General features: G+C 49.8%; 1 non-coding gene across 1 annotated transcript; it reads right to left on the bottom strand.

The window, feature by feature from the left end:
• Positions 1–12,557: 12,557 nt before the first annotated feature.
• TRNAK-CUU (transfer RNA lysine (anticodon CUU)) lies at positions 12,558–12,631 on the bottom strand. The gene has a single exon. It is a non-coding gene; the product is annotated as a tRNA-Lys (tRNA).
• Between the last annotated feature and the right edge of the window lie 321 nt (positions 12,632–12,952).

Here is a 12,952-nt window from a genome sequence, read left to right as displayed (position 1 = left end):
AAAAAAGGACAGTGCCAAATGTACTTGGAGGTGGGTTTTTGTTTATGGTTTGTGTTATAACCCTGTTTGTGGTGTTTCTCCAATGGGATGCCGCATTGATTCCTTCCTTTATTAAAAAGATTTTGCTACACTCAGACTCCGTGCTTGCGAAAGGGGAAGTATTGCCTCCTAGAGGCGCCCAGGGGGGTGTGTATGTGAGTGTCCCAGGTCACTGGGTGGGGGCTCGAGCCAGTTATGCATTGTGTTATGAAACGGAACCCCTGGATACTGAACCCAGCCCTTGTTGCTGCCAACTCAGAGAGGCAGAAGGGTTACATAATCAAGCCAAACTTAGTATCACTTATTTTTTTCTCTGTCCTAGCAAGAATGAATTGAATTTTGTGACTTTCTGGAAAGTGCAGAGAGATTAATGTGGGGAATTCAGTCTCAGTGTTTGTGAGCTGATGTTTTCCTCTCACAGGTCAGTTGCCTGCATTGAAATAGCAAGAGGAATGTAAGGGCTGCTGTATGCTGGGCACTGAACTGGAAGAGCGACATTTCTCAGGGTGTCAAGTATCAGAGGGTAGCCGTGTTAGTCTGGATCTGTAAAAGCAGCAAAGAAACCTGTGGCATCTTATAGGACTAACAGACGTTTTGGAGCATGAGCTTTCCTGGGTGAATACCCACTTCCTCAGATGCATGTAATGGAAATATCCAGGGGCAGGTATATATACGTGTGCTAGCAAGCAAGCTAGAGATAACGAGGTCAGTTCAATCAGGGAGGATGAGGCCCTGTTCTAGCAATTGAGGTGTGAAAACCAAGAGAGGAGAAACTGGTTCTGTAATTGGCAAGCCATTCACAGTCTTTGTTCAATCCTGAGCTGATGGTGTCAAATTGCAGATGAACTGAAGCACAGCAGTTTCTCTTTGAAGTCTGGTCCTAAAGTTTTTTTTGCTGCAGGATGGCCACCTTAAGGTCTGCTAAAGTGTGGCCAGGGAGGTTGAAGTGCTCTCCTACAGGTTAGGTTATGGAATACAGGTTACAGGTTAGGAATGGCAATATACAAAAACCTGTAGGAGAGCACTTCAACCTCCCTGGCCACACTATAGCAGACCTTAGGGTGGCCATCCTGCAGCAAAAAAACTTCAGGACCAGACTTCAAAGAGAAACTGCTGAGCTTCAGTTCATCTGCAAATTTGACACCATCAGCTCAGGATAAAACAAAGACTGTGAATGGCTTGCCAATTACAGAACCAGTTTCTCCTCTCTTGGTTTTCACACCTCAATTGCTAGAACAGGGCCTCATCCTCCCTGATTGAACTGACCTCGTTATCTCTAGCTTGCTTGCTAGCACACGTATATATACCTGCCCCTGGATATTTCCATTACATGCATCTGAGGAAGTGGGTATTCACCCATGAAAGCTCATGCTCCAAAACGTCTGTTAGTCTGTAAGGTGCCACAGGATTCTTTGCTGATTTCTCAGGGTGTGAACCCCACCCCCCAAACCCATAGAGTTAAGGTGACCTAAGCCCTGATTAGATAGTGCTAAATAAAAGGAAGAATTGTTCTGTCCATGTAGCTATTACAGGGATGGGAAAACCCCTCCAGTCACTGTCTACTCCAGAGTGCTATAGCAGTGCCACAGCAATGTTTGAAGTGTAGACAGAGTGAAACTAGATCTGGCTCCAGTTTGCACTGTGGATGCTCAGGCACATACAGTATGTCTACACTAGGGGATTATTCCGATTTTACAGAAACCAATTTTTGGAAACAGACTGTGTAAAGTTGAGGGCACACGACCACACTAAGCACATTAATTTGGCTGTGAGCACAGTTATGCCCCAATGTCACAGAAACTGGTAAATAATCCCAGTGCCCAGACGTGAAGGCATCTGAACTACAGACCACAGCAAACCTGGCCCCCAAAGCACAGGGGGGATTGGGGGTTTGTTCTCCTTGCTTAGCCATGTGCAGTCACACAGAGAGCGCGTTTAAAAGTCTCTCCTCCCACAGAGCGGGAATGGGAAATGATTCTCAATTTGAAGCCTGATGTGAATGAGGATGTCTGGATCAAGGGTCCAGGGACTGGCCATTGCTAGAGAAACCACCGTCAAGTTTTAGCAAATTAGGAAAAATCAGCAAATAAGAACAACCTCAGGTATCGGTAACAAAATCCCACAGGGAGCAGTTTCTGGCACTACACCTGCACAACTCTGCTCCCCGCTCTTCTCGGGCTCCTGTTCTCTGCTTAGATCAACCCCGCTCTGGCCCAGGCAGTTCCCGCTCCCATGGAGGATGGGACCACGGCCAGCTATAGGAACTGCAGGATCCAATTCGAATACCTGGCAGTGGTCCAGGTCTTCAGCGGCACTTCGGCAGTGGGTCCTTCACTCGCTCCAAGTCTTCCATGGCACTGAAGGACCCCCCACCGATATGCCGCTGAAGACCTGGAGTGAGTGAAGGACCCACAGCTGAAGTGCCACTGAAGACTCAAGCTGCCGCTAGATGAGTAAAAATTAAAAAGTTAGGCTCTCTTCTTTAAGGCGTGGGGCCCTTATAGGTGCAGGCATGGGGCCCTCTTAGGTGCGGGGTCCAGTTTGGGGGAATCGGGGGAATTGACCTAAAACTGGCACTGGATGGGACCCCCTGGCCTGGTGACTCCCTCATTACACTGCCTGGCCTGTCAGTCCAGCTAACTTGGAGCTTTGGCCTCTCCCCATTGCCCCTGGGGACTGTCAGTCTCAGGGGCCTGATTTCCCACTGACCCTTTCCACCTCTATTGGTGCTAGGAACTAGCCAACCGACCCCCCCACCCCCCCACCACACACACTAAGTTTTAGTAAAGGGTCAACAGTCCCTTACACAAGCCAGCCCCGTGAGGGTCACTGATGGCCAGAGAAGGCAGCACAAGCTGTTTCCATGGTGTAATGGGCAACACTTGGGACACTGAATCCTGCAATCTGAGTTCAACTCTCAGTGGGATCTGGTGTTGGCTTGTGGTAAAGTCCTGGAGCTCACAGTCCTCAACTTCCCTGTCTCTAGTTGTACAAGAATGAGTCTTTTCCCTCCTGCTGGGTGACTCACCCACGGGAGCCAGGTCTTTGGTCGTGATGGCCACAATGGGTTGGGGCTCTAAAACTTGCCACCCTAGTGCTGATTCCTGCAGTTTGACATGGTGGTTGGGATTCTCGCTGCTTCAGCTGGTGCCCACAAGTTTGGCCCCTGTGCTTCCTGCCACACTTTTCCTCTGGCCCACATGGTGCTTGAAGAAAGGAGTGCCAGAGCTGGGATTAATAGTCAGGGCTTGGCAGGAGGGAGGAAGAGCCCCAGGCTGGAGCCCCACACACCTTCCCTCCTCCGGGCACCTAGAGCAGAGGCAGCCCAGCTCTGTCTACTGGATACCTCGGCAGAGTAGGTGAGTTCATGGAAATACAGTCTGGTCCCAAAGCCTCCTCCAACCCTGCTCATCACTAGCTGTCAAGGGAGAGCTCATTCACACCTCGCTTACAAATCATCATTTGAAATTCTAAGGGTACATCTTCACTACCCGCCGTATCGGCGGGTAGCAATCGATTGCTCGGGGATCGATATATCGCGTCTCATCTAGACGCGATATATCGATACCCAAAAACTCTTTTATCGATTCCGTAACTCCACCAACCCGAATGGAGTTGTGGAATCGACAGGGGGAGCCATGGACATCGATCCTGCTCCGTGAGGACGGTGAGTAATTCGATCTTAGCTACTTCAACTTCAGCTACGTTATTCACGTAGCTGAAGTTGCGTATCTGAGATTGATTTTCCCCCATAGTGTAGACCAGCCCTTAGGTTGGTCAACATTGCTGAAGCCAATGCCCCGACATTGTCAGCAAACACAACAGCTGCGTGAGGAAACCTGGCTTTGTCCAGACTTTCCAAACCTATTTAACTTTCTCAAGTACAAGTATTTTTCATACGTTGTACCTGCTTTTAAAGTGTATGTTAACGTTTCAATTTCCATTCAAATTTGCAACCAATGACAACATTGGCAGAGCTGCATGTAACTAGTTCACAACTGGGGGGCGGGGTGTTGGGGAAATTCGAGGGAGGGGGTGCACAGCTCCCTGGCTGTGGGGCGTATAGGGAATGCCCAGTTTCACTGAATTGAGTCTCCTACTGCAGCACCTCAGTAGGTTACATCAGAGAGGAGCTGCAGTGTCTAGGCAGTGGGATGCCTGTGCCTTTAAGAGCCCAGCCCTGGGAAGCCCATGCTGAGAGGTGCTGGCTGTGGGAGGGGAAATAAAAAAGTCCCTCTGCTCCCTGCCCCATGTTTGCAAACACTGGAGTCTCAGCCCCCCGGGGTAACTGTTACCTCTCTGCCCCTGCCTGTGCCGGGGTTTGACCCTCTGGCAGCATCTTTCCCTGGGCTTAACTCCGGCTCCTTCCCTCGTCCCTGATTTTGCCCTTCAGCCCCTCTCCTAACTCTGCCTCCAGATGCTTAACCCCCCCCCGACCAACCCATTTCCACCCCCTGCTCAGACCCTGGCCACCCTCTTCTCTGACTTGCTCCCCTTTGCCCCTTGTTAATCCCTGTAAAAAGTAGGGGGTGCTGGGTCCCATTCTTGGGGGGGAGGCGGGCTGGGCACCTGGCCCCTGCCTGCCCAATGCTCAAAGCACCCCCCACGATCTTGCGGATGTTTGCCAGGTGCTGCAGGGTCACCTGCAGTGGGGAGAGAGACACGGTTAGGGGGTGATGTAGCCAAGGATGCCTCACCCAACACTGAGATGCAGCCACCTCTGGGGTGGGTTGCACAAGTCAGCAAACGAATTTGCAACAGGAAACGCACTGAAAGGCCGAAGCAGCTGCAGGAAGTGGAGAAAAAGCAGGAGTCCTGGATCCCAGCCCTGCCCGTCTCCGACTCTACCCCCTAACCTCCACTTTCCTCCCAGAGTTGGGGGGAGAACCCAAGAGTCTTGATCCCCAGCCTTGCCCACCCCGCTATTTCGATATGACTCCATCCAATAGCTGCCTCCCCAAATTGCAGGGCAGCACCACAGAGCAGACCAGGGACCTGCCTGTTTGCACAGGATGGGCGATGCCAGTGCCCCAGGGTGCGGAGAGATGATGCTAAGGGAGAAGCAGGCAGCAGACAGCCTCTATGACAGAGAAGGAAGTTCTAGGGGGTGCCATGCTGCAAGGAGTGAGGGAGGTTGGCAGGGAATGGAAGGATCTTCCCTCACAGCAGGTGCATCTGTTTCCCCACCGCAATTCCTTCCCAGCCCAACCCCGGCCCAGGCTAATCCCGGCCCAGCTACCAGGGTTAAATTTGGCCTGGATTTCCCAGCTGCTGGTGGAGGGGAATGGGGCTGGGGAGCATGAGTATCTACTCCCCCTTCCCCAGACACAGTTGCATGGGAACTGACCAAAGGAACCTGCAGCACTGCTGCCTAGAGGAAACTGAGGCATCAGCCAGTGACAGACACATCATGGCTCTCCTCATCCTCATCCTCTTTTCCATATAAAACCTGGCGAGGGGAAGGGGGTAAGCTCAGGGCAGTTGCACAGTTAACCTGTGGAACTCCTTGCCAGAGGATGTTGTGAAGGCCAAGACTATAACAGCGTTCAAAAAAGAACTAGATAAGGTTATGGTGGATAGGTCCATCAAGGGCTATTAGCCAGGGTGGGCAGGGATGGTGCCTGTAGCCTGTTTGCCAGAAGCTGGGAATGGGCGGCAGGGGATGGATCACTTGATGATTCCCTGCTCTGTTCATTCCCTCTGGGGCACCTGGCACTGGCCACTGTCAGAAGACAGGAGGATACTGGGCTAGATGGACTTTGCGTCTGAACCAGTCTGGCCGTTCTTATGTCTCCCTTGGCGCAGCAGTGACACCCAGTGGGCAGTCAGAGTAATGCACAGAAGGTGTTTTCCTTGGCGCAGCAGTGACACCCAGTGGGCAGTCAGAGTAATGCACAGAAGGTGTTTTCCTTGGCGCAGCAGTGACACCCAGTGGCCGATCAGGGTAATGCACAGAGCATGTTTCCCTTGGAGCAGCAGTGACACCTCGTGGTCATTCAGGGTAATGCACAGAAAGTGTTTCCATTGATACAGCAATGACACCCAGCGGTCAGGTGGTGTAATGCACAGCGTGTGTCTGCCTTCTAGGAGCAGTGACACCCACGGACCAGTCACGGTAAGGCACAGAGTGTATTTCTCACCAAGCTGCGTAATGCACAGAGCATGTTTCCCATGGAGCAGCAGTGACACCCACTGACCAGCAGGAGTGGCATCAGACTCTTCTCGTTTGGTGGGAAACTGAGGTGGGTAGACAAAAAAAATTGGGGGGCTGTGCCTCCCCATCACCTGGCCTCTCCCATGCCTCTGCTCCTTCTCAGTTAAAGGCCAGGCTCATCTCCTCTCCCACTGGCCAGGGTTTACAGCAATACAACCTTTATTAAAATAAAATAGTGAACAGTTTACTTTCAATAAGCTAAATCTGTCCAAATTTTAGTAGTAATCCAAAGTTCTTAAAGATCCCATCAACAACCAAAACCTAAATGAAAATTTGAAACCAAAAACAATGCTTAATTTAAAACCCAAACATTAAGAAAAACTTTGTTTTTAAAAATAAAAACTAACAAATGCCATAAATTAATAATTTCAAGGTTTTATCAAAAAGGTTTGCTACAGCAGGATGATAAAATAACATCAAATAAATAAGCCTGAACTCTAAAACCTCCTATAAAGGAATTGAATCCTTGAATACTGGCCAAATCTGTATAAAATATGCAGAAGTATGTCAAAACTGGTGTTGCAGGTCAGCCATTCGAATACAGCAAATGTCAATTAAAATCTCCATTCCAACTTAAAAAACCAAAACAACCCAATAAACCAAAACAGTCACCGCCTGAAACAAACCTGCACAGAAGCAAAATTAAACCTGTGCCAACATTGGAACAAATGATGTAAATGTCTAATTCTAACTTCTTGTTTCTTGCAGGAGGAAAGTGTTTTGCACCCCAGTAACCAGGCTATCACTGCAGCTTTCCTTTCACGAAATAAGATTTTTACCAAATATAAATTGCCCTCAAATTTCTCTAAGAGAAATTGAAATTGTATCTTTGCACTAATATCCCAAGTGTGCAAGTCCATCCCCTCAGAGCAGCCCCACACCCTGAGCCCAGGGGAGAATCCCAACTAGTTTGGGCATTTGTAACCCTGGGGCCTGAAGCTGATGAGAGAAAGGGAAGTGAGCCATCTTGGAGCTTTCCGATACCACCTGCTGGGAGCACAGGGAATTGACTGAGCGACGTCCTGGCTGATTTTGACCTTGTTCTCCACCAGCAGGCTCCACTGGAGAGCTCGGGAGTGACATGACCATGGGAGCACCCTATGTACATAATAAAATCTGGCATTTGGGGGCCATTGGGGTGAAATGTGGGTACTTTTGGGGTTGGGTCCCACATGCGAAGGGATGTGGACAATTTGGAGAGGGTCCAGCGGCGGGCAATAGAAATGATTAGGAGGCCTGGGCACATGACTTACGAGACCCTACAGGCCATATCCTGTATGTTAAGCTAAGGCAAGGTTAGCATATCTATATTGTGACCTTTTACTAAGAAAGCAAAGTTGACCTGTATCTTTTTACTTAAATAGATAAGTACTCACGCCTGTCTAAGACCTTTACTTAGACCAATCGACAGTGGAGAATGGCATAGGGTTTTTTTTCAGTATTCTACCCACAGACTTAACAGGTACAACACAAGGGAACTTATGTGCATATGTACATGTCATCAACATGCACAAACATACTAGCCTGTGAAGTAAGCGTACCCTAACGTTTTGTGGGTGAGGAATGAAATTTGGACATAGGAGGAAGGATTTCCTGTGCTTGTGCCCTATAAAAGAGGTAACCCACCTCACTAGAGCACTTCACTCTATCATTCTGACTTACTTCCTCCACTCTCTCTCTATGTACTAGCAGTAGCCTGTACTTGTTCTGAAACTTTAAGTTTCAAGGGAACTAGGCTAAGCTCCATTTCCGTAAGTTTTTATTCTTTGTTTATTAGGTTTTGATTTTAAGCTTAACTTAGTCAAGTAAACCCTAAGTGACAGTAGCTTTTTCTAAGCGCTGCATCTTTCACTCAAGAATTGAGAAACCTGAACTGCAAGGCTGGTTCTGTGTCTCTTACCACCAGGTTATCAAGGAATTGTGGTAAGAGACATTAACCAAAACTTTGTTGCATATAATGCCCTATGTATCTATTGAATAGCAGTAAAGCAACTGTAACTTTGTAACTCAATTAAATTAAATAAAATGTAAGCTAATAAATTAAATTTTCATCATATTGTCCAAATTAATATTATTAGTACACCCTAAATCAGGGTACATGGGACAGAGAGTTGGAGTGCAGGTGGATGAGGGCACTGGCCCTGGGAGTGCAGGCTCTAGGGTGGGGTTAGAATGAAAGGTTCAGGGTGCAGTAGAGGGCACGGGGTTAGGGCAGAGAATTGGGCTGTCAGGGCTCTGGAACAAGACCAGGAAAAAGAGAATTGAGGTGAAAGAGGAAGATCAGGCTAGAGCAGAAAGTGGTGAGGGAAAAAGAAGTTTGAGCTGTAGGTGAGAAGAAAAAACTCAACCCCCCTCTTATCAGGGCATCTAAGAACTAGATGGAAGACATCTCTCCCCCACTGCAATAGCAACTCCAGTGGGCCTGGGCTGAGGGGAGAACTCCTCTCCCCAGCAGTTCCAGCTGGCTTGGGCTACAGACATCTTGCCTCCACAGATCTGGTGTTCTTGGGCTGGGACAGGGGAGGGGCTCCTCTCCTCTCCATTTGGGACATGGCGGGATGAGAGATGTGACAGAGCTTTACGGGAAATCATTATTTGCCTGATTCATGTGCCAGTCCTCGTCTCTGCTGACCCAAACAAACCATTTATCCTGCATGCTGATGCCAGTTTGGAGGGTTTGGGAGCAGTCTCGTACCTGGAAGTGGAAGGCAAATGTAAATCTGTAGCCTTTGCCAGCTGAGGACTGTCTGATAGCAAAACTTGCTATCCCATCCACCAGCTGCAGTTCTTGGGCTTGAAATGGGCCATCACTGAGAACTTTGGAGACCACTTGTGTGGTGCTCAGTTTCAGGTATGGACAGAGAACAATCCACTGACTTATGTGTTAACAAGGGCTAAGCTGGATGCTGCAGGGCAGAGATGGGTGGCTACTTTTGCTAGCTGTGACTTCAGCATTCAATACCAATGATTTGGTATAATAGGGAGTGTGATTTACCAGGAGCACCAATTCTTGGTTGTGGGGAGGATGTAAGCAGGGTCAGAATGAACTCCACCCTGACATCTGTTGGTGATGTGTTGTAAAAGTCTTTTGTTGCTGATGTGCATGGTCACACCCACCCCGCATTGCATGATGGGGGTGCTTGTCCAAATGGTCATTTCGGCTGCTGTGAGATCCCCAATCTCTTTCTTATTAGGGCAGGAGTAATAAAGTGTAGTTATCCTGGTGATATGAATCAAGGACAGTAGAACGGTCCTTAGCAGGTCATGCTTTTGGGAGTCACCCGAACCTACATATATCTCATTAGGCAAGGGACATGGGTTCCAAAGCATAGTGAAATAAAAAAGGATGAAAATGAATATTTAAATTTAGTATTATGGGTCTTTTTTGAAGTTTCTGACTGCAGATTTTATGGTTTTTTTTTTTTTGAGTTTAAAAATAATATCTTTGTAATTGTAGTACGAATTCAGTTTTATGCTACAGACCTAAGATCACTAATAGTTAAGTATAAATTTTAGATGTACTTAGAGTGGGGGGTTCTGATCTCACTTCCACACTGAAAGTTGTAAGCAACTTCACAGTTAGGTAAAATGCTCTTTTCCACTCTGACTGCATGGAAATTTTGCAGGTTGGACTCAGGGAATGCAGCTGGTGGGCAGGACTGTTGTGGCACATGCCCCATTTCTGCAACCAACATTTGCTACCTCACTCCATAATGCCACACACAGAGCTACCTTTTACCTTTCAGAACCAGAATATATCACAGAAGAGATCTAATAGCATAAGCTTAAGGTGAGGGACTGTAGCACTAACAGCAATTTTAAGAGATTCAAAAATGTCTCTGCCTTTACACACCAGGAACAGCAAAAAGGAAATCAACTAAAACAACCACAGACAGCTAAACACCCATTCTTACCTCCCACATGCTTTTGGCATTTGGAACCCATACCCCTTAATGGTGAGTACTTTTCAGGTGAGGGTGAAGCTGAAGGCTTAACTGAAAACAGTTTAAGAAGTGCTCCTGTCTCTGGCACTCAGCTATCCAGCTCCCAATGGGGTCCAAACCCCAAATAGATCCCTTTTACCCTGTAGAAGCTGTAATATCCTGTGACCAGGACAGCTGCCTAGCAGACTGCGCAGCTGCCTGCCAGTGTGAGAGCGCATAAGGTGCTAATCCAGATAGTGGTGGCTGAGTGGCAGCCGTCATGAAAAACCAGCAGAATGGTGCAGCAAAAGTGTGCTGGGCCCATAACCCAGAGATTAATGGATCAAAACCATCCTCTGCTACATGTGTGCTTGCTTCTTTTTCCTCAGGGCCTTCCAGCAAGGCAGTGACCAGCAGAGCACCAAGAGCCTAGGCCATGAGGCTACCTGGACTGAAGGCAAGAGGCAGGCCTGGGTATGGCGAGGGCCTCCTGTCCTGGAATGAGGCTGCAGTACTTCCTGGTCCCGTTTTCCCACCCACACTGGCAGGCAGCGTGTGCTGTGGGAGAACAGGAAGGAGGCTCTCAGGACACCAGGCAGTGCTGTGTGTGTGGCTGTCAGGGGAAAGAGCCTAGGCTCCTGACTCAAACTGCCATTGACTGGCGTGGCTCTGCACACCGTCAGCCAGGGCAGGCCAGGCTGCGGACGTGACTCGGGCGTGAGTAGCATGGCCGCGCTTTCCTGACAAGGCGTGAGGCAGGCCAAGAGCTTTGCACAGCCTACAGGGAAGTGGGAGGGAGGCGTCTTTGAGCCGGTGTGTCTCGTCTGCTTCTCCTTTGCCACTTGGGCGGAGGCGGGGAGAGAGCGAAATGTTCCTGGCTGAAAGTTTTTGTGCTCGGCCTTGAGGGTTAAACCTGAGCCTCTGGAGCAGCTGCTGGGAGATGGGTTTCTGAGTGACATCCAGCCCGGTCTTCGGGCCACTAGCTGAACGCACTGAGGCCAAGAGGCAGCAAAATGGGACCTTTGAGGCTCCCCGCAGGCAGGGCCAGCTTTCGGAAGTGTGGGGCCCAATTCAAACATATTCGGTGGGTCCCCGGCAGGGATGACTAAAAAAAAAATCATGTAAATAAAAGCCTTTCATTTCTTAGCAGCCGGTTCCCTGTAAAAAGTTCTGATTTAAGGGATGTGCCACAGTATGTATTTTTTGTACCAATAGGGTTACCATACATCCATATTTTTAAAAATTTCTCCCAGATGGTCTATTTAAGAACCAAAAAGCTGGACATGTCCAGGAAAATACGGATGTATGTTAACCCTACCTAAAATTGTTTTTAAAAAAGATGGGCCTGAACTAGAAATGAGCTCTGTTTCACATGTGTGGGTCCCCGCCACTCCCTGGGGGTGTGCTAGGGTGACCAGATGTCCCGATTTTATAGAGACAGTCCCGATTTGGGGGGTCTTTTGCTTATATAGGATCCTATTACCCCCCACCCTGTTCCAATTTTTCACACTTGCTGTCTGGTCACCCTAAGGTGTGCACATGTGTGGGTCACAGCTGTTCACTGCCCCTCTCATTGCAGCAAGTGTGCAGGGTTACTGCCCTGGGAACTGCAGGGCACCAGTGGACATGGGGCTGGCTGGAGGCAGGGCAGGGGCTGACTGGAGGTAGGGTCTGGCTGCAAGCAGGGCAAGGCGTGCGGGGCTGGCTGCAGACAGGACAGGGGGTGCAGGACTGGCTGCAAATGGGCTGGCTGCAGGCAGGGCAGGGTGTGTGGGACTGGCTGCTGACAGGGGCTGGCAGCAGGCAGGGGGATGTGGGGTGGAGTGGGCTGGTTGGCTTCAGGTAGGGCCTCAGGGGAGTGCGCAGGGGTTGGCAGGCCTGGAGACAGAGGAGTGTGGGACTGGCTGGCTTAAGGCAGGGGAGTGCGGCAAGGGTTGACTAGAGACAGGGCATGGGGTGCGGGGCTGGTGCAGGCAGGGCAGGGGGTGCAGCAGGGGCTGGCTGTGGCAGGGGTGCGGGTACAGGGGGAACAGCCTACCCTGTACGGTAAGTGCCCCCTCCTCCAGCAACGTAGCAGCAGCATCGCAGGGCTCGGGGGCTGTTTAAAGGGCCGGGGCAGTAGAAGCAAGGGGAGCCCCAGACTTTTTAAATAGCCCCCAAGTCTCCAGCAGTGGGGCTCTGGTGGCAATTTATACAGCCTGAGGCTCCAGTCCCTGCTGGGAGCCCCAGGCCCTTTAAATTGCCCCCTGGGGAAGCTGGGCCACCCTAGTATAGTGCACCAGCAGGGCTTGGGTGCGGGGCCCGATTCAGGGGAATTGGTTGAATTGGCCTAAGGCCGGCCCTGCCCGCAGGAAAGCAAGGAAGTAGCACAGGCTTATCACTGTCCCTGGGTGGGCTTGAACCACCATCCTTTCAGTTAAGAGCCAAACGTGCTGACCCATTGCACCACAGAGACACAGACAGGCCAGTCTGTATGGAGCACAACAGTCAGGAATCAGCTCAGGGTCCGGTCTAGCACATGCATGCAGTGGTTGAACAAGCAACAGCAAGGAACTGGACTGGTGCGGAGTGAAAGATCTGTGGGAAGGAACCGAAAATAGTACTGGGGCTGCAGTACAGGCCTTGCATACACTTTCTTTGGCCTGTTTTGCTGGAAGAGTTAGCAGGGCAAGCTTGTTAGTCACAGGTAAGGGGGTGAGTTTATGCAAATTCTGGACTCTGGGACCACAGCTGGGGTGGGACAGGTACAACTTTTGTGGCACATGCACCCTCTCTG

Source organism: Gopherus flavomarginatus, chromosome 12, assembly GCF_025201925.1.
Source record: "Gopherus flavomarginatus isolate rGopFla2 chromosome 12, rGopFla2.mat.asm, whole genome shotgun sequence".
In the NCBI taxonomy this organism is placed as follows: domain Eukaryota; kingdom Metazoa; phylum Chordata; order Testudines; family Testudinidae; genus Gopherus; species Gopherus flavomarginatus.
The sequence above is the reverse complement of the archived record's forward strand: the minus strand, read 5'-3'. Positions and strand labels throughout refer to the sequence as shown.